Source organism: Gorilla gorilla, chromosome 13 (assembly GCF_029281585.2).
Source record: "Gorilla gorilla gorilla isolate KB3781 chromosome 13, NHGRI_mGorGor1-v2.1_pri, whole genome shotgun sequence".
NCBI lineage: Eukaryota > Metazoa > Chordata > Mammalia > Primates > Hominidae > Gorilla > Gorilla gorilla.
In genome coordinates this window covers 87,635,307-87,656,584 of record NC_073237.2, presented here as the reverse complement: position 1 = coordinate 87,656,584, position 21,278 = coordinate 87,635,307, and the positions used below count along the sequence as shown (strand labels likewise).

The 21,278-nt window shown below is 42.8% G+C and overlaps 1 long non-coding RNA gene across 1 annotated transcript; it reads right to left on the bottom strand.

Annotated features, from left to right (window-relative positions):
• Positions 1–10,360: 10,360 nt before the first annotated feature.
• Positions 10,361–20,668, bottom strand: LOC134756884 (uncharacterized). Its single transcript, XR_010130278.1, has 2 exons — positions 20,356–20,668; positions 10,361–15,398 (listed from the first exon to the last, which is right to left on the bottom strand). It is a non-coding gene; the product is annotated as an uncharacterized lncRNA (long non-coding RNA).
• Between the last annotated feature and the right edge of the window lie 610 nt (positions 20,669–21,278).

Below are 21,278 nucleotides of genomic sequence, written 5' to 3'. Positions count from 1 at the left end.
AAGGAGTTTTAGTTCCTCTAACATTTTAAGAAATCATTCTCATGTTTGAGTGCCACGTTTATAATACCAATTTTGGGGGCCACGGTGGGAAGATTGCCCTGAGCAAAGCTGTCCATTTTCCCATCATCCAGTTGGTTTTCATGGAGCGGCCCACCTGCTCCCCACCTCAGGAGATACTGGAGGACTCCAGCCCTGCGGTGGCTGTGGTCAGGCCAAGGGTAGGCCAGGCTTCCTTCCTAGGCTTCAGTTCATTCCCCCATCTTGCTGCCAAGGTACCTTTAGATGTTTTGGTCCCCTAAAGCATTTAAACAGACTGTCGTGTAAAATGCTGTCTGAACAAAGTCTCCCATGAACCCACGGCACAGTGTGTACCTGAACCTCCCGAGAGAAATAGTAAAATCACCACATCATCAAGTTGCAGCTCAGGGACTACGTAGCTTTAGTGGTGATGTTTGCAGGAAAAGGTTTCAGAGAAATTTGAAAATTGGCAGGTGCACTTTCTTGACCTTTCCAAAAATAGTCTGAGTCACTTTCACTTTCAGCCTTCAAACTGTGTTGAATGAAACCTCTGTGCAGTTTACAGAAAGTGAAGAACTGTTTGGCAAGAGAGAGAAGTTCGAGCTCCTAATAGCCTCGGCTGCATTGAGTAACATTTCTTTTGAGTTGTCTATTAACACTTTCCTGAAACATGCTTTTTATGATGCCTAGAACTTGTATAAGAGTGACTGTAATTTGAGTTCTTTAAAAATGTAAGTACAAGAAATGTGTCACACGCCATAAGAGCTAGGAAATGACAGCTCACATTCATCTTGGTGGAAGGAAACTCTAATTATTGGAAGATGTGATTGGAATATTTGTTCTTAATACCTATGGTGGCTCTGTTATATGCTTGCCTAACACCAGTATTGGCTTGCGAATAACACTGAAAAGCTCCTTTCTTTTCCTCTGGTCTTTGTGGGAAGGCATGGTATGAGTCGAGATTGCTAAACCACTCTTCTGAGAGGACTCAGAGAGAGTGTTTATCCTAGACTATCCATGGCCCTGGTACTTCTGAGTTCAGTTATGGTGTGATCTCATTAGTCCAGGCTCAGAATGGCTCGGTAACCTCAAAACTCCAAGCCCTCGGTGCTTGCTTTGCTTCCCTAGACTTGCAGCTTATGTACGCCCACATGTGCTTCACGTGTATTAAAAATGCTTGCATGTGTAGATAGGAAGATATATGTTGACTGTCCTGAAAAACTTGACATACCTAACATTTAAAATTGTTTCGAGTTTCCCCTGGGGATAAACTAGTCTTCAAATGTAAACATGATGAGCAGCGTAGGGGCTATGGTACCAGAGAAAAGAGCCGAATCTCGGCCCTGGCCCAGCCCTACCTCTCGTGCTCTGTCACCTGCAGCAGAGGTGGAGTGGGGGCCATGTCTGTGAGCGGGACCTCATCTTGTCTATTCCTCAGACCCACCCAAGGACAGGGATTCCCAAAACTGCTGGTACCTGTAAGAGGTATTGTATTCTTGGACTCCATTCCATAACCTCTCATCAGGATTCTGGGTTTGGAACTCTAGAATCAATGTTGAGGAAAAAGACAACTTGGCGATTTTATTTTTCTAGATATAATTCACATACCATAAAAGCCACTCTTTAAATTGTACAATTCAGTGGTTTTTTAGTATATTCAGAGTTGTATAGCCATGACCACTAGCTAATTCAGAATATTTTCATTGCCTCCCAACAAGCCTAGTACTCATGAGTAGTCACTCCCTTGCCCATTCCCTCCACCCCCAAGCCCCTGGCAACCACTAATCTACTTTCTGTCTCTATGGATTTGCCTATTTGAGACATTCATATGAATGGAATTATATAATATGTAGACTTTTGTATCTTTTTTTTTCATTTAGCATAAAAATTTTCAAGATTTGTCCACAGTGTAGTGTGTCTCAGTACTTCTTTCCTTTTTATCACTGAAAATATTTCATTGTATGTATATGTCATATTTTGTTATTTACTCATCAATTGATGAATTGATGAGTATTGTTTCCACTTTGGCTGTTACAAATAATGCTGTTATGAACATGTGTGTACAAGTATTTGTGTGGGTACATGTTATTTCTCTTGGGCATACCTACAAATGGAATTACTGGATCATATGACAACTTTATGTTTAACTTTTTGAAAAACTACAAAACCAACAAGCTGTACCATTTTGTAATCCCACCAGCAATGAATAGGGTTCTAATTTTTCCACATCTTCATCAATATTTGTTATTGATCTTTTTGATTATAGCCAATCTAGTGAGTGTGAGCTGGTATCTTGTGATTGTGATTTTGATTTGCAAGTCCCTAATGATGTTGAACAGATGTTCATATAATTGTTGGCCATTTATATAGTCTTTAGAGATATATCTATTTTGCCCATTTCTAACTGAGCAAAACAGACAAAAATTGAGTTGTGAATGTTCTTTATGTATACTGTATACAAGCCCCTTAACAGATGTATGATTTGCAAATCTTTTCTATTCTGTAGGTTGTTTCTCCATGTTCTTGTTGGTATGCTTGGAAGCATAAAAGTTTTTATTCTGGTGGAGTCCAGTTTATTGTTTCCTTTATTGCTTGTACTTTTGGTGTCGTATCTAAGAAACCACTGCCTGATCCAAGGTGATAAAAAGTTTTCATCAAAGAGTTTTATAGTTTTAACTTTTACATTTATGTTTTTGATAAATTTTTTATATATGGTGTGAGGTAAGCATCCAGCTTCACTCTTTTGCACATTGATATCCAGCTATTCCAGCACCATTTGTTGAAAAGACTGTTTTCCCCCATTTATTGTCTTGGTACCCTTGTCAAAAAAAAAAAGTTAACTATAAATGTAAGAGTTTATCTCCAAACTCTCAATTTTACCCCATTGATCTTCTGTCTGTCCTATGCCAGTACCACACTATCTTGATTACTAGAGCTTTGTAGTAAGTTTTGAAGTTAGAAAGTGAGAGTCTGTCAACTTTTTCAAGAGTATTTTGGCTATTTTGGTTCCCTTGTATTTTCATATGAATTATAGGATTAGCTTGTTGATTTCTACCCTGAAAAAGGCATCTAGGATTTTGAAAGGCATTGTGTTAAATCTGTAGATCAATTTGGGGACAGATGTACCCTCAACAATATTGTCTTATCTATGAACATAAAATGTTTTTTCTATTTAGTTCATTGATTTCTTTCATCTGTTTTTTAGTTAACTCTGTATGTCTTGTATGTCTTCAACTTCTTTTGTTAGATTTATTCCTGAATATTTTATTCTTTTTTTTTTTTTTTTTTTTTTTTTTTTTTGAGATGGAGTCTCACTCTGTCACCCAGGCTGGAGTGCAGTGATGTGATCTCTGTTTACTGCAACCTCTGCCTCCTGGGTTCAAGCAATTCTCCTTCCTCAGCCTCCCAAGCAGCTGGGACTACAGGCACTTGCCACCACACCCAGCTAATTTTTGTATTTTTAGTAGAAATGGGGTTTCACCATGTTGGCCAGACTGGTCTCAAACTCCTGATCTCAAGTGATCCGCCTCAGCCTCCCAAAATGCTGGGATTACAGGCATGAGCCACCATGCCCAGCTAGAGTATTTTATTCTTTTTGATGCTACTGTAAATGGGATTGTTTTTTCTTTTTTTTTTTTTATACTTTAAGTTTTAGGGTACATGTGCACAACGTGCAGGTTTGTTACATATGTATACATGTGCCATGTTGGTGTGCTGCACCCATTAACTCGTCATTTAACATTAGGTATATCTCCTAATGCTATCCCTCCCCCCTCCCCCCACCCTGCAACAGGCCCCAGTGTGTGATGTTCCCCTTCCTGTGTCCCTGTGTTCTCATTGTTCAATTCCCACCTATGAGTGAGAACATGCGGTGTTTGGTTTTTTGTCCTTGCGATAGTTTGCTGAGAATGATGGTTTCCAGCTTCATCCATGTCCCTATGGGATTGTTTTCTTGATTTTATTTTTGGATTGTTCATTGCTAGTTCATAGAATTACAATAGATTTTTATATCTTGATGTCTGGCAGAAGTACAGTTATTTACTCTGAACTGATTTTTTAGTTCTAATCTTCTTTTAGTGGTTTCCTTAGGAGTTTCTATAGGATCCTGTCATTTGCAGAGAGATAGTTTTACTTGTTCCTTTCCAATCTGGACGCCTTTATATTTTTTTCTTGTGTTATTTCCCTGGCTAAAACCTCCAGTGTAATGTTGGCAAGAGCAGACATCTTGTCTTATCCCTGACCTTATTCCCGACTATTACTTATTATGTGAACAGTGGATTTTTTTTTTATAGAGGCCCTTCATCAGGTTGAGAAAATTCCTTTCTATTTGTACTTTCTTGAGTGTTTTTTTTTTTTTTAATCAAGAATGGGTGTTATGGGTGTTGGATTTTGTAAAAATGCCTTTTCTGCATCTATTGAAATGAGCATGTTGTGGTGGATTTGTCTTCTATTGATAATTGTTACCACACTGATTAACTTTCAGATATTGCACCAACTTGCATTTCTTGGATAAATCTCTTGGTCATGGTGTATAATCCTTTTTTTATGTTGCTGGATGTGGCTTGCTGGCATTTGGTTCAGAATTTTGGGGTCTATCTTCATAAAAATATTAGTCTGCAGTTCCCTTGTGATGTCTTTCACTGGTTTGGGTCTCTGGGTAATACTGACTTCATAGAATGATTTAGGAAGCATTTCCTTCTCTATTTTTAGAAGCGTTTGTGTAGGATTGGTGCTAATTCTAATTTAAACAATTGATAGAGGCCGGGTACAATGGCTCACGCCTGTAATCCTAGTACTTTGGGAGGCCGAGGTGGGCAGATCATGAGGTCAGGAGATCAAGCTCATCCTGGCCAACATGGTGAAACCCCACCTCTACTAAAAATACAAAACTTAGCTGGGCATGGTGGCAGGCACCTGTAGTCCCAGCTACTTGGGAGGCTGAGTCAGGAGAATCGCTTGAACCAGGGAGGCAGAGGTTGCAATGAGCTGAGATTGCGCCACTGCACTCCAGCCTGGTGACAGAGTAAGACTCCGTCTCAAAAAAAAAAAAAAAATATTGGTAGAATTCACCAGTGAAATCATGTGGATCATATCTTTTCTTTGTTGGAAGTGCTTTGATTGCTAACTCAGTCTCTTTATTTGTTACAGCTTTCTACTTATTTTTTATTTCTTTTTGAAGAACTTTCACTAGTTTGTACCTTTTTAAGAATTTTTCTATTTCGTCTAGGTTATCTAATTTGCTCACATATACTTGTTTGTAGTATTCTGTTATAATTCTTTTTTATTTCTATAAAGTCAATAAAAATCCCCCCCACTCCCACCCCCAACTTTTCATTCCGGTTTTAATATTTCTATCTTTGTTTCTTGGTCAGTCTAGCTAGGTTTATCAGTTTTACTGATCTTTTCAAAAAACCAACTTTTCATGTCATTGATTTTTCTTGATGGTTTTTCTTATTCCATAATTCATTTATTTCCATTCTAAACTTTATTATATCCTTCCTTCTGCTTGCTTTAGGTTTAGTTTGCTTTTATTTTTCTAATTTCTTAACATAGGACATTAAGTTATTGATTTGAGATCTTTATTCCTTTTAATATAGACATTTGCAGCTATGCATTTCCCTCTAAGCACTGCTTTAGCAGCATCCCATAAGTTTTGGTATGTTGTTTGTAGAAAAGAGTTAACATAGCAGACCTGAATGGCTATCACTGGGAAGGATTGATTGCAGGGCTGGTCCTTGGCTGGCTTTTGGGAGCTTATCAGCATTCCCAGACCTTATAAGAGTTATATCTAAACTGTACAAACCATATGGTTTATACTAAACACATGCTTTCTTTTTAGGAAGATGGAATTTGGGTATTTGCCAGGTGGAATATGCCTACATGGCTAGCCCCCAGTAAAAACTCTGAGCTTTCAGTCTCTAATGAGATGTTGGCAACATTTCACAACATTTCATGTGTTGTTACATTAATAATTTGTTGCTGGGGAATTAAATACATCCTAGGGACTCCACTAGGAGAGGACCTGTGGAAGCTTGCAACTGGTCTCCCCCATCTCTACCCTGCATTTTTTCCCTTTGCTGTTTTTACTTTGTATCCTTTTGCTATAATAAATAATAGCTATGAGTATGACTGAGTCCTTTAAGTCTAACTGGTGATTTACTGAACTTCTGACACATGTGGTTTTGTTTTCATTCATCTCAAAGTATTTTTAAATTTCTCTTGTGATTTTTTTCTTAGACTCCCCTTTTTTTAGGATTGTGTTCTTTAATCCACATACTGGTGAATTTCCAAATTTCCTTTTTTTACTGATTTCAAATTTCATTCCATTATAGTTGGCAAACATACTTTGTATAAACTTCAGTCTTTTTCATTTTATTGAGACTTGTTTTATGGCATACCATATGGTCTATCCTGGAGAAGGTTCCATGTGCACTTGGGAAGAATGCATATTCTGCTATTGTTGGAGTGTTCAATAGATGTCTGTTAGGTCTTCTTGGTTTTGTTGTTTCATTCTTTTATTCCTTGTTGATCTTTTGTCTAGTTGTTCTATCCATTTTTTAAAGTGAGATACTGAAGTAGGCATATTATTGTTGACTTTATTATTCAACCATAATAGTTTATTATTATTCCTGTAATTCTATTAGTATTTACTTCATGTATTTTGGGGCTTTGCTGTTAGATGCATATATGATTATAATTATTATGTCTTCTTGATGGATTAACCCTTTTATCATTATAAAATATGCTTTTTCTCTAGTAACCATTTTATCCATTTTAACCATTTTATCCTTAAGTCTATTTTGTCTAATATTAGTATAGACACTTCAGCTCTCTTTTGGTCACTTTTTGCATAGTATATTTTACCCCGTTTTTACTTTCAGCCTATTTGAGTCTTGGAATCTAAAGTGATCTCCTGTAGACAGCATAATGTCAAGTCATGTTTTTAAATGTAAAGGCTCATTCTGCCTTTTCATTATAGCGTTTAACCATTTACATTTAATATAATTATTGATGAGGTAGGGTTTATATCTGGCATTTTGCTATTTGTTTTCTACATGCCATGCCTTTTTGTTTCTTTCTCCATTACTACCTTCTTTGTGCTTAATGGATATTTTCCTGTGTACTCAACTACCATTTTAATTCCTTTGTCATTTCTTTTGCTATATGTTTTTGACTTGTAAATAGCTTTTCTGGAAATTACAATTACCATCTTGACTTACACAATCTATTATGGAGTAATACCAACTTAATTTCAACAGTATACAAATTCTTTGCTCCTATGTAGCATTGTATCTTCCCCCATCCTCTGTGCTTTTATTGTCATACAAATTAAATCTTTATGCACTGTAAGCTCATCAGAACAGTTTATAAGTTGCTTTATGAAGTTGTCTTTTAATTGGAGAAAAAGAAGTTACAAATGAAATGAAAGTTACAAATGAAAAATATACTTACACTGTCTCTTATATACATAGTTACCTTTACCAACACTCTTTTTTTAAAAACTGTGGATTTGACTAACTTTCTAGTATCTTTTCATTTCAATCTGAAGCACTCCCTTTAGTATTTCCTGTTGGGCAGGTCCGCTAGGGACAAATTCTCAATTTTTATTTATCTTGGAATGTCTCAATTTTTCTTTCATTTTTGAAGGATGATTTTGTTAGTCATAGGGTTCTTGATTGACAGCCTTTTTCCTTCAGCACTTTCAATATGTCATCCCACTGCCTTTTGGCCTGCATGGTTTCTGATGAAAAGCTATCTTAATTTTATTGTGAATCTCTTGTGCATGATGGGTCACCTCTCTTGATGCTTTCAAGATTCTCTTTTTGACTTTGTCTTTTGACAATTTGAGCATAATATGTCTCAGTGTGGATCTCTTTGAGTTGACTCTGTTTTGTTGGGCTCTTGGTTGTGTAGACTCATGTCTTTGTCACATTTGGGAACCTTTTGGCCATTATCTTCTCAAATACTTTTTCTACCCCTTTCTCTCTTTCCTTTCTCTCTGGAACTCCCATTATGCATATGTTGGTATACTTGATGGCATCCCATAGGTCTCTTGACCTTTGAACAAGACCTTTGATTATTTTCCTTTAATCTTATTTCTCTCTACTCTTCAGATTTAGTAATTTCTATTGATAAGCCTTTGGTTTTACTCTTTCTTTCCTCTGCCATCTCAAATCTGCTTTTGAGACCATCTAGTGGGTTTTTCATTACAGTTATTGTCATTTCAATTTTAGAATTATTCTTTGGTCCTCTTTAAAATGTTTTGTCTTTATTGATATTCCAAGTTGGTGAGGCATCATTCTCATACTTTTCATTAGTTCTTTGAATATATTTAAAATAGCTGATTTAAAATATTTTCTAATACATTTAACATCTGAGCTTTCTCAGGAACAGTTTCCATTGAATGTTTCATTTCCTTGTATGAGTCATACTTTATTTCTTTAGATTTCTTACAATGTTTTATTGAGTAATGAACATTTTAAATAATATAACATGGCAACTCTAGAAATCAGATGATCCTCTGTCCCATCCTAGGTTCACAGTTGTTTGTTATTGTTGCTATTTGTGTATTGACTTTCCTGAACTAATTCTGTGTGTTTTGTTGTGTGTGGTTCCTGAAGTCTCTGCTTGTTTATTTTAGTGTTCGGCTCTTGACTGGACTCAGATTTCCTTAAATGCCTTGAACCAGTAAATGTCCAGCTCTTGCTGAAGGGCTCTCTATGTTGGGGCATGCCTTCAATACACTGACAGGCAATTGGCAACTCGGCCTTAGCCTTCACTTCCTCCTTGTGCAGAGCCTTAAGGTCAGCCAGAGGTGAGAGCTAGGGCCTTCTCAAGTCTTCCCTGGGCTTGCATACAGCCCTCACATGCACATGGCCTTCTAGATTTCTAGGAATATGTCAGAGCTTTTCATAGCCCTCTATGGACATCTCATTCCCCAGTTTCTGTTTTTATGTTTTTTGGTCAGCTTCTTATTTGCCCCAACTCAGGCAGCTTTGATGCTAAACAATCATCACTGTTTTTTTTCCTTAAACACCCTGCAGGAAAAAGCTCTCTACAATGAATGAGGTCCTAAGTTAGGTCAAATAAAGACAAGCCGTGTGAATGGGGGTTTTCCCCATTATTAAAACACCAGAGAACTGCTGGACATATCAGATAATGACAAGTTTCTGGGAATAGGGCTTTGGGGATGCCACAAAGACATTCATTCTCCTATGGTGGCTGCTGGTTTTCATGGCTGCCATGAGTGTGAGACTATTAGTTTTCAAGGTGTGTGTGGCTCTGGGAAGAGGGAGTGGAATAGGGCAAGTTAAAATTCCACAAAGCGGCTGGGTGTGGTGGCTAAGGCCTGTAATCCCAGTACTTTGGGATGCCAAGGCAGGCAGATCACCTGAGGTCAGGAGTTTGAGACCAGCCTGGCCAACATGGTGAAACCCCATTTCTACTAAAAATACCAGAAATGAGCTGGGTGTAGTGGTGGGCGCCTGTAATCACAGCTACTCAGGAGGCTGAGACAGGAGAATTGCTTGAACCCAGGAGGCGGAGGTTGCAGTGAGCCAAGATCATGCCATTGCACTCCAGCCTGGGCAACAAAAACGAAACTCCACCTCAAAAAACAACAACAATAACAAAACAAATAAAATGCCACAAAGCTTGTTCTTATTGAGATTCAGCCACTTTTCTTGAATAAATGCTTCTCAGGTTGTTGCAAGCTTTTGGCTAATTTCTGGGGTTCTGAAAAAGTTTTGACAATTTTTTTTTTTACAATCTTTGGTGATGTTCTCATTGTTTATATGGAGGAGCAGATTTTCTGGAGGTTCTCACTGCACTGTTCCCACTGACATCCCTTCCCCCTTCCCAGCTGATTCTAATGCAACCAGGTATACCATGGGCTGTTATTGGCAAGGTGTACAAGGTAGCTTTCTGACTTCTGGTACATCAAAACTGATATTTATTGAATTATTATTACAGCCCAAACTATTGACTATACCTCACTTCCCAAATGTCAGGTTTAGTTGTAGTCAAGGTAGGAGAGGATTTACTACTGTATTGTCTTTTTAAATGTGTGCTCTGAGTCTAGACCCAGGAAACAGAAATAGGCTGCTCCAGCTGAGGCTCCCCTTGCCTGGTCATGAGGTTGGATGATCTGTGAGGGATCTGTTCATTCAGCCCTTAGTTCCTAAACTAACAGCCATAAACCAAAGCAAAGCAATGCATAAGTGCAGCATTCAAGTAGTAAAAATAAAAAGTATTGAAATCCCAGCATATATAGATGTCTTATGTTTTAGGACAACTTTTCTTCCACACTGTTAAATTCATGTTCCACTGTTAGACATTTAGATTATGATGACAAAATCATTTATTAATTTGAGCTTTCAGACCTTGAACAGGATTTCATGTACAGTAAGAGTTTGCTAGTAATCAAATCGAAGAGTCCTTTCCTTAAAAAAAAAAAAAGTAAAATGAAGATGAAATTTAATTTCCAATATATGTTAGGGAACCAGATATATTCTAGTTGGTACTAGAATGTATAATTAGCCCTTGGTGAAATTTCAGAAGACTTTCTAGGTTAAGATATTATTGAAAACAGTCCCTCTACACCAAGGCTACTTTGAGGGTAGAAGATACGCGTGAGTCATCTCACCTCCGGCAGCACTGTTACCTCTCAGAGCTTCTCAAACACAGTGGCCATTGTTGTTACCACGGCTAATTATTAGCCTGCTCCAACAGAATTTGTGTTGATGTTACAAAAACAGTTTATGCTACACAAGCTCTTTATTCATGTAATAATTACAGCATGTTTGTCTTAAGTATTTCGCAAGTGTTCTCTTTGGATAATACTAGCAAGATTAAGTAATAGTTTCTCGCTAACAGTATTGCTCAAGAACATCAAACGTGATGGATTGGGATTTGATATATGTATGTCTTTGGCTTCTAGCATCTTTGACTTTTTGCGTTGCTTACATATAAAATACTCTTTTTGTGGGGGTGTGTCTATTGTTTCTAATGCAAATGCCAGGAACCACTTGAGCAAAATATTTGATATCAGTTTTAATGGAGAGTTTTTATAATGATCAAGAGTAGTATAACCAAGCCAGCAATAACACTGTGCCAGAAGCCAGGGACTTCAAAGAGTCTTCCTTTTAGAACTCCAAAAAAAAAAAAAAGAAAGAAATTTATGTTTCTCCATATCATCCAACTTAATCATTGGCAATAAGTGACTTGGCAAGAAGCATGCATCACATGGTTCGAGTTCTGCATTGGAAAAGGTCAGCAGGAGGCACAGACACTGGCCTGCATTATGCAGCTGTGTACTCTGATCCCATGACACGTGCTTTGGAGCACGTTATGCAATGTTACACTGCTGATTAATGGCCGCTTGCACAAGAAGTTTTTCATTACCCCTACTGCAAGCATCCTGGGAATGATTAACTTTGTGACATAACTTTCATCATACAAATATGGAAGATTTAAACAGAATTTCAAAATAATGTGCTTCAGAACTAACAATGAGTTTTGGCTTCTTAATGCATACATGATTAAGAACTATTTTAAAGCCACTGGGTGAAATCAAGACACCTATTTGGGAGTTGCCTTTTTTTTAGGACTAGGGTTTCATGTGAGATTGGATCATGCATGAACACTCTTCTACCCTATTTTAATTTTACCTTTATTCTAGTTTGATGTTGAAGATGTCAGACGTATTTTACAGTGCTTAGCTCTTATGAGCTAAATATTGAATATACTAGTTGCTTTTTTAAACATTTTTGGAGCCACAAAGATATGACTCTTATATTGTCACACACAGTGGAAAGTTATGGTGATGCTTGTTTTTGAGTCCATGTAACTAAAAAGGTAAACAACTAAAATTCTGCATTTTGTTGAAGTTTGAATCTTAGCAGTTGAGTGCAGTCTGAAATACTGGGTGCATGAAGACTGTATTGTGATGGCAGAAAGTCAACCAAAGTAGCTTAGACGAAAGGAAACTTCATTGGCTCTCAGCCCCAAACTGTGGAAAGACAGGGGAGCCGGGGTCACAGGGCTGCCAGGCCACTCTGCTCCCCACCATGTGTTTGTAGTCTCTGGTATGTGGCTCCATCCTTTGGGCCTGTCCCTGTAGACCAGCTCCACCTGATGACAGCTCCCAACTGCATGGTCCCCCAGCAGGAAAGAGGGGTCATGCTCTTCACTCACTTTGAACTCAGAAACTCCCAGGAAAGGCCTCTGATAGGCCTAGCTCAGATCATATGGCCTCCCTGTGGCCAGGGTGGTGGGGTACTATGATTGGAGGAGGGAGATCTCTTCAGGAAAAGAGAGGGCTGCTGTCATGGACCCAAAAACAAAGCAGCCACCCAGGCCAACCTTGACTCAGTCAGCCATCCTTTCCCCGAGATGACCCCTACATGCCTTAAGGCCTCTCATAGATACAGTCACAAACCTGGGCATCCTGCTCAGTAAGCATCACCCCAGGGTTCTGCCCAGCTCTGAGTCCAGATCTCTAGGTCACGTCCATTCCTCTAGAGGCCAGGCGTGGCTCTGCAGAACAAAGTGGCCTATGGCCTCAGTGCCCAGTGAGGGAGGCAACCGCCTACAGACGGGGGCGAAGCATACAAGGGCTCCAGCCCACACCGCATTTCACGTCACGGGAAGGGACTAGAGAGTTGATTGATCCCTTGGCCAATCTCGTGACCAATGTTCTTGCTGCTAGGACTCTTTCCTAGAGGGATATTGGAGAAAATTTTTCCGCTGGGGTCTTATCACCTCATTGGTCCATGCACTACTTCATTTTTGTTCGTGCAGTCTTAAGAGAGTCCTGGAGGTTGTCAGGGGCTGAGAATAGACCCCTTAAACCTTATTTGGCCTTTCATAGATTTCATGTGGGGAGGGAGTCCATAGTCCACCCTCTCTCCAGACGTCAGCCACATGGCATCTAAGAACCACAGGAAGTAGGGCTTCCAAGAAGGGACTTCTGGTCTACCCTAGCACGTGGCGTCGCCCAGCAAGGGCCTGGACCAGCCCAGATCAGGGGAGGAGCTCAAGGCACTGTCAGGGAAGTGGGTCAACCATGGAGACAGGGCATTGAGAAGGTGCCAACACCTGTATCAAAACTCTTCTGGAGGCAAGTAACAGACCCGGCTTGAACTGAACGAGTCAGGAAAAGGGACTCCCTGTGCCCAGCCAGGGAGCCACTGGACTGCTGTCTCAGGACTCTGGGAACTCAGTCTTTCTTCTCCCGTCTCCCCATCTCCTCTGCTATCCAGCTTCCCCTGTGGTAGGAGGATATGGCCCCTGGCAGCTCCCAGGCTCCCAGCCACAGAGCAGGGTGCTCTTAATTGCCACTCTGCTCAGAGATGTTTGAGGAGGATGAGGGCCCTAGGCCAGGGGGGAGGTGTGGTAATTGGTAGTTGGTAGCCCTCATTAGGACGTCGTGATTGGGGTGGGGTAGAAGCCCACCATACGTGGCTTTCAATTCTAGCAGACGGCCACATGGGTATTACTGGGCTTGTTCTTGTCCCTGTGTCTCTAGGTTATTAGTGCATTTCTTTGTTCACCTTTGGACATGCAGGGTGGCCAGACACCCGATGTGTGGCTTGTGGACCCCAGCAAACCACAATGCAAGATTCTCCAAATCCCTATTGCCACCAACTGAGTAAATACGCTTGGCACAAAATGGGCTACTGTCTTCCTGGTGCTGTAAGAGTTGTGTTTAATGAAACACCAAGTCATCATTTGATTCATGTTGGTTGTTTGTCATTTTGTTTTCTCAGAGGAAGACAGTTGTCCAGTTACTTTTATGTTGGGCTCCTCAAACTATTTTGAAGTTCATATTCAGAAAAATGGGAGCCCGGCTGGGCACAGTGGCTCACACCTGTAATCCCAGCACTTTGGGAGGCCGAGGCAGGCGGATCACGCAGTCAGGAGATCGAGACAATCCTGGCCGACATAGTGAAACCCCATCTCTACTAACATACAAAAAATTAGCTGGGCGTGGTGGTGCGCACCTGTAGTCCCAGCTACTCGGGAGGCTAAGGCAGGGGAATCGCTTGAACCCGGGAGGCGGAGGTTGCAGTGAGCTGAGATCGTGCTACTGCACTGCAGCTGGGCGACAGAGCAAGACTCCGTCAGAAAGAAAGAAAGAGAGAGAGAGAGAGAAAGGAAGGAGGGAGGGAGGGAAGGAGAGAGAGAGAGAAAGAAAAGAAAGAAGAAAGAAAGAAAAGAAAGAAAGATGGAAATGGGAGCCCCTACTTTTTGTTGCTTGAGGAGCATTTCTAAGATTTTCTGCTGCAAGTGATCAGGCAACACAAGTGAACTTGTCCTAAACAACAGAGCCTGTTTCTAAATACATCTTCTACAGAAGAGAATACTTGTTTTTCTTTCTTCTGAACAGTTGACATGACCCCGAAGTTATGTAAGATGAGTTAACCTGCAGCGCTGCCACATGTTCTTGTGAGAAGTTAAACAAGGAGAGGAAAACAGGAGGGAGGAAGCGGTAACTTACCAACTTCCTCCCGTCCAAAGTCCTTGATTCCAATTCTTTCCTTCGAAGAACAGACTTTGCGATAACCTTTACTCTTGATTGCTACGTGACAGCAGTGGCGGGGTGGGGGGTTGTAAATGGCGCAGCGGCGGGTGCGGCGAAATTCGGGGTGCGGCCCTAAGCCACACGACTTTCCGCTGCATCGAGAGCGTTGTGCATGTGCTCAGCTGAGCCTCGGTGCTTGGAGCAAGCGTGTGCAACCCCAACCCCTACCGCGACTCGCTGCTAACATTCTGGCTTCACCGAAAGCCAGTGAGTGGTTAAACACTGACTTCTGACCCCTGCTCCTTCGGCGATCTGTCTTGCCCCTCGCATTCCTGCGGGTCCCGAGCCGGGGGACGCTGCCTACGTGCGGCGGCTGCCCTTGCGCGGCCGAAACGCCGGCTGCTTCCTGGAACGCGGTGCAGATAAGAAGCCGCTGCCGGGCTCGGGTTTCAGAAGCGCGCCACCGCGGGTTACAAAACCCTGTGTCATAATTTCACTTCGGATTTTTTTTTTCTTTCCTAGTGCTGGCTTCCCGCAGAAGGACGTTTTGTATGTTAGGTCCATGTGTGCGTGTGTATTTCCTTTTGGTAATTATTTTGGAAAACGTTCAGAGGCTAAAAATAGAGAAGCCAGAGGCCTCCTTGCTGCGCGCCTCGCGGCCCCAAGCTCTCCAGCGCACAGGGTCCTGCTGAGACACAGCGACGACCACCGTGTGTCCCCGAGTGCCCGAGCCCCGTGCCGGGCCTGGCCGCTGAGGACGCGCTCCCCGCCACCGGCTCATTTTCTCGGTTCTAAAACCTTCAATACCCGTCGCTAGCAATTTAATCTGCGCTCTAACTCGCAGAATTCTTTTGACCTGTTGGAGAAAAATAGCATTTTAAGATCTGGGTTATTCAAGAGGGTGGAGTCGGCTAAGTTTAGTGGACGCTAAAAATAGCCCAGCGGTGCGGGCGGGTCAGGCCTGGGGGCGCCAGGACCTCCGCCCTCACCCTGCCCCCTACGGGCCTACGAGCCGCAGCCCTCCCAGGGCCTGTGCGTAATTCTAGCCAAGGCCCAGTGTCATTTCCAAGAGGTGCCTCTCGGCCGGGTTACTCATATGTCAGATTCCCATTCTCACGTTGTGTTTCACGCAGCAACTGCATTTCCAAAGAAAAGCGTGAGTCACTACCAAGTGGCTGCAGAGGGAGGGGAGGGCGACCATACACCGGAAGAAAGAGGTGGGGGAAGGGGCCTTTTTATAGCGTTCTGAGCTGGCTTTCTTTTCCATAGGTTAATTTTTATCTTAACTACCAAACTTAGTCTGGATCGCCTTTTTATAAGAAATCTATTTAAATACAAGGGATTATTTGAACTTCTTTTTAAAAAGCCAAGGGCATTTTTTGTGTGGTTCTCAGCTTATAAATAAAATATATTAATAGTTGTTTAATGGGCATTTAAAATGCCAACTGCCTGTGACTGTTTTTAGTGCATTCTTCAAACACCACTTGGAGACCTGAAACTGCCCCCTCGGTTCAGTCCACAAGGGGATTGCCACCTTGCCATGGGCCAGGTATACCCAGCCCAGCGAGGCCAAGCTCATTGCTCTGAACAGATGGTGATTTTCAAACTGAATGCTATTCTGGTGTACTTATTTAGGAACAAGATCTAAAAATAGACTTGAATGAGCATAACCTGCAAAAATAAGTTGTCAGCTTCTTTTTACTCCTGGAGGGTTGAAAACAAAGCTGTCAGCAATTTCTGCGAGCTGAGGAATCTGTATACTTTCTTATTTTAGAGAGAGCTTTTTCAGTGGGGCTGTAATTGAGTCCCCTTAAATCTTTGTGTCAACAAATTACCATCTGTTGTTCTAGAGACTCTCAAATTGGTGAGACTCGCTGCTGCTTACTGCCGGGGTGGAGGGGGATGCTATCGTTTGCCCTTGTGGACATGAGCTTTGGAGAGGGAATGGGTGCTGCTGGTATCCGACGTCATTGCAGGAATGAGTCCAGGCTCTGCCAGCCCCCATTACCCAGACCCTGGGGTCTTGTAGAGGTAGTGATTGAGAGATGCCTGGGAGTATGGGCTTGGAGACAGGGGTAGCACTGAGGTGGAGAGGAAACCCCAGCCAGTTTTGGCGGGGCCTCAGGGGAGTCTCAACACCTGTTGGTGGCTGGGGTCATAGTAGCCCAGAGCGCTGGGTTTTGAGTAAATCCATGAAGCGCTCAGCCCTTCTTTATAAGGTACTTGGTGTAGCCTTTGTGGCAGGAAACCACAGGTAATGGGGACAACAGAGGGCCTTTGTCCCCAGTCTGGCACATCCACACCATTTTTCTGTGAAGTGACCGCACGTGCTGACCTAGAGAGAAGTCAGAAATGGAACTGAGCCCTTGTTTCATCTTGGAGAGGAGTTCCCCTGAATATGGGAAACCGAATGAGGATGGAAATGGCCCCTCTCTCTGGATGGAGGATGGTGTGCAGAGTGGTCCCCAGACTCCGTACCCTTTGGAGGTCAAAAGTCTAGGCCCCAGCAAGCCCTGGCTGACCCTGGGGCTGCCCATCCCGTCCAGAGAGCTTGCCTGGCTCCCAGCAAGGTTCTGTGCCTTCAAGCAGGGGAAACGGGCTCTGGCCAACAGAAAGTGAAATGAGTGGCATTAAACTCAGCAAAATCAAGTCCTGCAGATCTGCCCCCAGAAAGCCTTTCTCACCCTGGTGTGTTTAATTTTGCAGGTGCGCCTCAACTCCAAACAGCTCTTTTAAAACAATTTGCCCACCAATAGGATTTGGGATTCTGAGGATTAGAAACTTTCTCCATTCAGCATTTCCTGTATTTTAACCTCCATGGGAATGCTGTCTCAAAAGAATGGAAACAAATCCTGGTTCCTACTTCCTATGCTCCCAGGAAGCACAGATGTGCACGCATGCGCGCGTGCGTACACACACACACACACACACACACACACACACACACACACACACAAAATCTGGAGAAGAGTGATTTCTCCTGGGTTGGGGATGGTGACATATCTGAGGACAGAAAGGAGGAAGAGAGCTGCCCGGGGGCTGGGAGGGGCTCCAGAGCCAGGCAGTGTCTCAGAGGGTTACCTCCACCTTGGGCTCTAGGAACCACCAACTCTCTGCAGTCATCAAAAAGGACAAGGCCGAGGTGCCTGTGAGGTCTGGGCAGATGTCACTGGGGCACTGAGGGGCCTAGACCAAGTGTTGGCAGCTCCTGCCTTTTCAGTCCCATGGGAAACTGCCCGGCCATCAAATGGTCTTGTGTTAGCTGGTAAATTAACTTAATGTGACCTGTTTGTAAAAGGGGCTGGGGGGTAGGGGGAATTATGTTCATTACGTTTCTCAAGGGCTGAGTTGGGACTGAAGCCCCCACCCCTGCCCTGCAACCTATGCCCATGCATATTCTTTTTAAAGGCAGACATCACTAGATATTGCCAAGAAAAGCCCCAGGTTCCCGAGGAAGCTGCAGTGTGGTCTGGACACCCTTGCTTCCAGCGGGTGACACTGAGGAAGACAGTGGGGAAATGCCATGTGTCTTTCTGACCTAGCAGGATGAATCTCACAGCCCCTTCTTCAGGCCAAAAGCACATCAGTGAATCAAAGATTTTTAAATATTTCAAAATAATTTTAAAAGATGCCATCAATAAGTCCAGTTCCTAAATGCATCATCTTTAGAGAAAATGAAATTTTTAAAAGGAATAAAAAGCACATACACAGTGACTGGGCATGGTGGCTCATGCCTGCAGTCCTAGCTACTTGGGAGGTTGAGGCGGGAGGATCATTTGAACCCAGGAGGTTGAGACTTCAGTGAGATATGATGGCACCATTGCCTTCCAGTCTGGGTGACACAGCGAGACCTTGTCTCAAAAAAGAAAAAGGGACATAATGCTTCAAAAATTAAATGGAACAGACCAATGAAGCTTTGATGGTCTTTGAACTCTTAAAATAATGACTGTCTTGGCATGGACGGGGCAGGCTGATCCTTGGGCTGCTTGCTGTGGTCCAGAGAGCTTACCACCTGTGCTGGGACTGGGGACTGCTACCTGCCTCAGTGATGTGGTTCTGGAGAGAAAGTGCCTGGCAATGGAGAGAGGCATGGGAAAAGAACCTGCCTCAGAAGATACAATCATGCTGAGATCCGTACAAAGAAATGAATGGGGATGATAATGATGGTGCGTCAGGGAGGATCCCAGGCTGCAGCCCCTGGTCCTATGCAGGAAGGGTTATGTGTCAATTCTGCTATATGTCAAGCGCCATACATTACAAGAAAGTATCTAGGTTTTGACAAAACAATTTAAATTCTAGGAATTTGCCATAACCCAGTATGTACACAGAGAATGTTAATCTTGGAGTTAGGGGAAGCCTCCGTCAATTGGAAAGATGGGATAAATGCGTTAAAGTTCATGCACTCTATGCAGCAATTGAGAATCATGTTGTAGGGGTGTCCATATAATTATCATAGGAAAAAGTTTACTATGTGCTGTTATATTGAAAAAGCAGGTTACAGTTCAGTAAGCACAATATAATCATATTTTCATGTAATAAATATAGTACATGCACCTATTCTAATTTTTCTACAATTGTATTCATTTTCTATTGCTGCTGTAACAAATTACTACAAACTTAGTGATTTCAAACAACACAGATGCATGTATCATTGAGAGTTCTGTAGTTTAGAAGTAAATGGTTCTCACTGACGAATGTGACGGTGTTGGCAGGGCTGTGTTCCTTGCAGAGGCTGTGGGAGAATTCTCCCCTCATCTCTCTGGCTGCCTTCGGCCACCCTGTCTCGTGGTCCTCACCTCCAGCTCAAAGTAGCAGCAGGAGGTCGAGTTCTTCCCACACCACACCAGACGCCCTTGCCTCCTCATCCACAGCTGAGGATCCTGTGGTTACACTGGACACACCTGGGTGATCCAGGATTCTCTCCCCACTTCAGGATCAGCTGATTAGCAACCCGAATTCCATCGGCCACCTTGACTCCCCTGTGTCACGCAACCTAACATTCACAGGGTCCAGGGATTAGGGCATTGCTATGGTGCTGATGTGTGTCCCCTCCACATCCATGTTGAAATGTGATTCCCAAGGTTGGAGGTAGGGCCTCGTGGGAGGTGTTTGGGTCATGGGGGCAGACTCCTCTCAAGGGACTTGGTGCCCTCCCCACAGTAATAAGCGAGTTCTCGCTCTGTTAGTTCAGGTGAGATGGAGTTGTTTGAAAGAGTCCGGGACATCCCTGCTCTCTCTCTTGTTCTCTTTCTTGCCATATGACACACCCGCCTCCCCTTTGCCTTCCACCATGATTGTAAGCTTCCTGAAGCCTCACCAGAAGTTGAGCAGATGCTGGTGCCATGCTTCCTGTACAGCCTGCAGAACTATGAGCCAAATAACCGTGTTTTCTTTATAAATTACCCAGCCTCAGGTATTTCTTTATAGCAAGCAAAACAGACTAATACAAGTATGGATATATTTGGGGGCCAGTGTTCTGCTTACCACAACAATATACATGTATTCATTTTAATTAGACAAGAAGAGCTAGGAAAGCCAGAAAGCTCTTGTCATTTTGTATCAATTTTCATTTCAGCATTAACATTCCCCTTCATTTCTGTAACCGTAATTCCCATAATTCTCAGCGTTAGTTCTAAATTTACATTAATCCAATCTCATTCACTTCATATCATAGCCTTTCCATTTCTATGTTCTTGATTAATTAGGCAATTTTATTTTACTTTTGTTTTCCTAAAATGTTCTGTATTTCTTGAATCCTGGCAATTTTGAAAATACGTGTCTATTGCCTTTGACTAGAGTAATTAATGACTTACCTGGGTTTCAGATTCTTGGGCACAATTTTTTCCTCTCTGATGATCCTGAGGATCTTTTCTCCTGGCATTAAATATTGCTGGTAAGAAGTCTAGGGATAATTGAGCCCTCTCCCCGCAACAGTTCTGTGAAGAATTGTTCATTTGAAGCCACTAAGACTGTTGCAGTAGAAAACTAATACAGTCGTGCTGCTGAGGACCCTTTCTGGGATTCCTTAAGCCCAACCGTATTCCAGACTGGGTTGAGGTTGTCCAGTCATGCTGTCTCAGCGTGAGATGCAGGCCTCTGCCCCAGACCTGCCCAGCCCTGGGTGGATGCCCAGCTTTGTCTACTGCTCCCACTTCCTTCCCAGCTTAGGGAGGGAAAGGACAGAACTATATGGATTTTAGCCCAGAAATGGCTCATCTGTGGGAGAAGGGACACTTAACACAAGACGCTTAGTGTGGCCTTCTTCCTGGGCTGCCCAGGGTTCTGGCATTGCTTTCTTTCCCCTGTGGTAAATTTCTTTGTGCTCAACATAATGAGCTTGGGGTGGCCAACTCCAGTCATGCTTGCCACCAAAGACAGTCAAGCGGGGGTCCTGACGGTTGTTCTGCCCCTGGGGAGAAGGGGCCTTCCACTCTCAGTGGGAGTTGGAGTCTCTCCCTAGGTGGCCTCTGTTCCTGGTGGGCAGGGTGTGTCCACCTCCCTGAGGTGCGTGGCCTTCAGGGAGGAGCCCTGGGATCTTCTCACCAGCTGTCGCTAACTTTATGGTGTGGGGCTGATCCTCTTTCTCACTGTGAGTGCGGCTGGCATTTTATTTTTCTGTTGTTGCTTTTCTGTGGATATGTACTTTGTAAGTTTTGGGGCGGAAGTTTTCGTCAGCGCCCATCTTTCCTGGAGGACGAGCTGAGTTTGGAAGATCTGGAAAGCTCAGTGCCCTGCA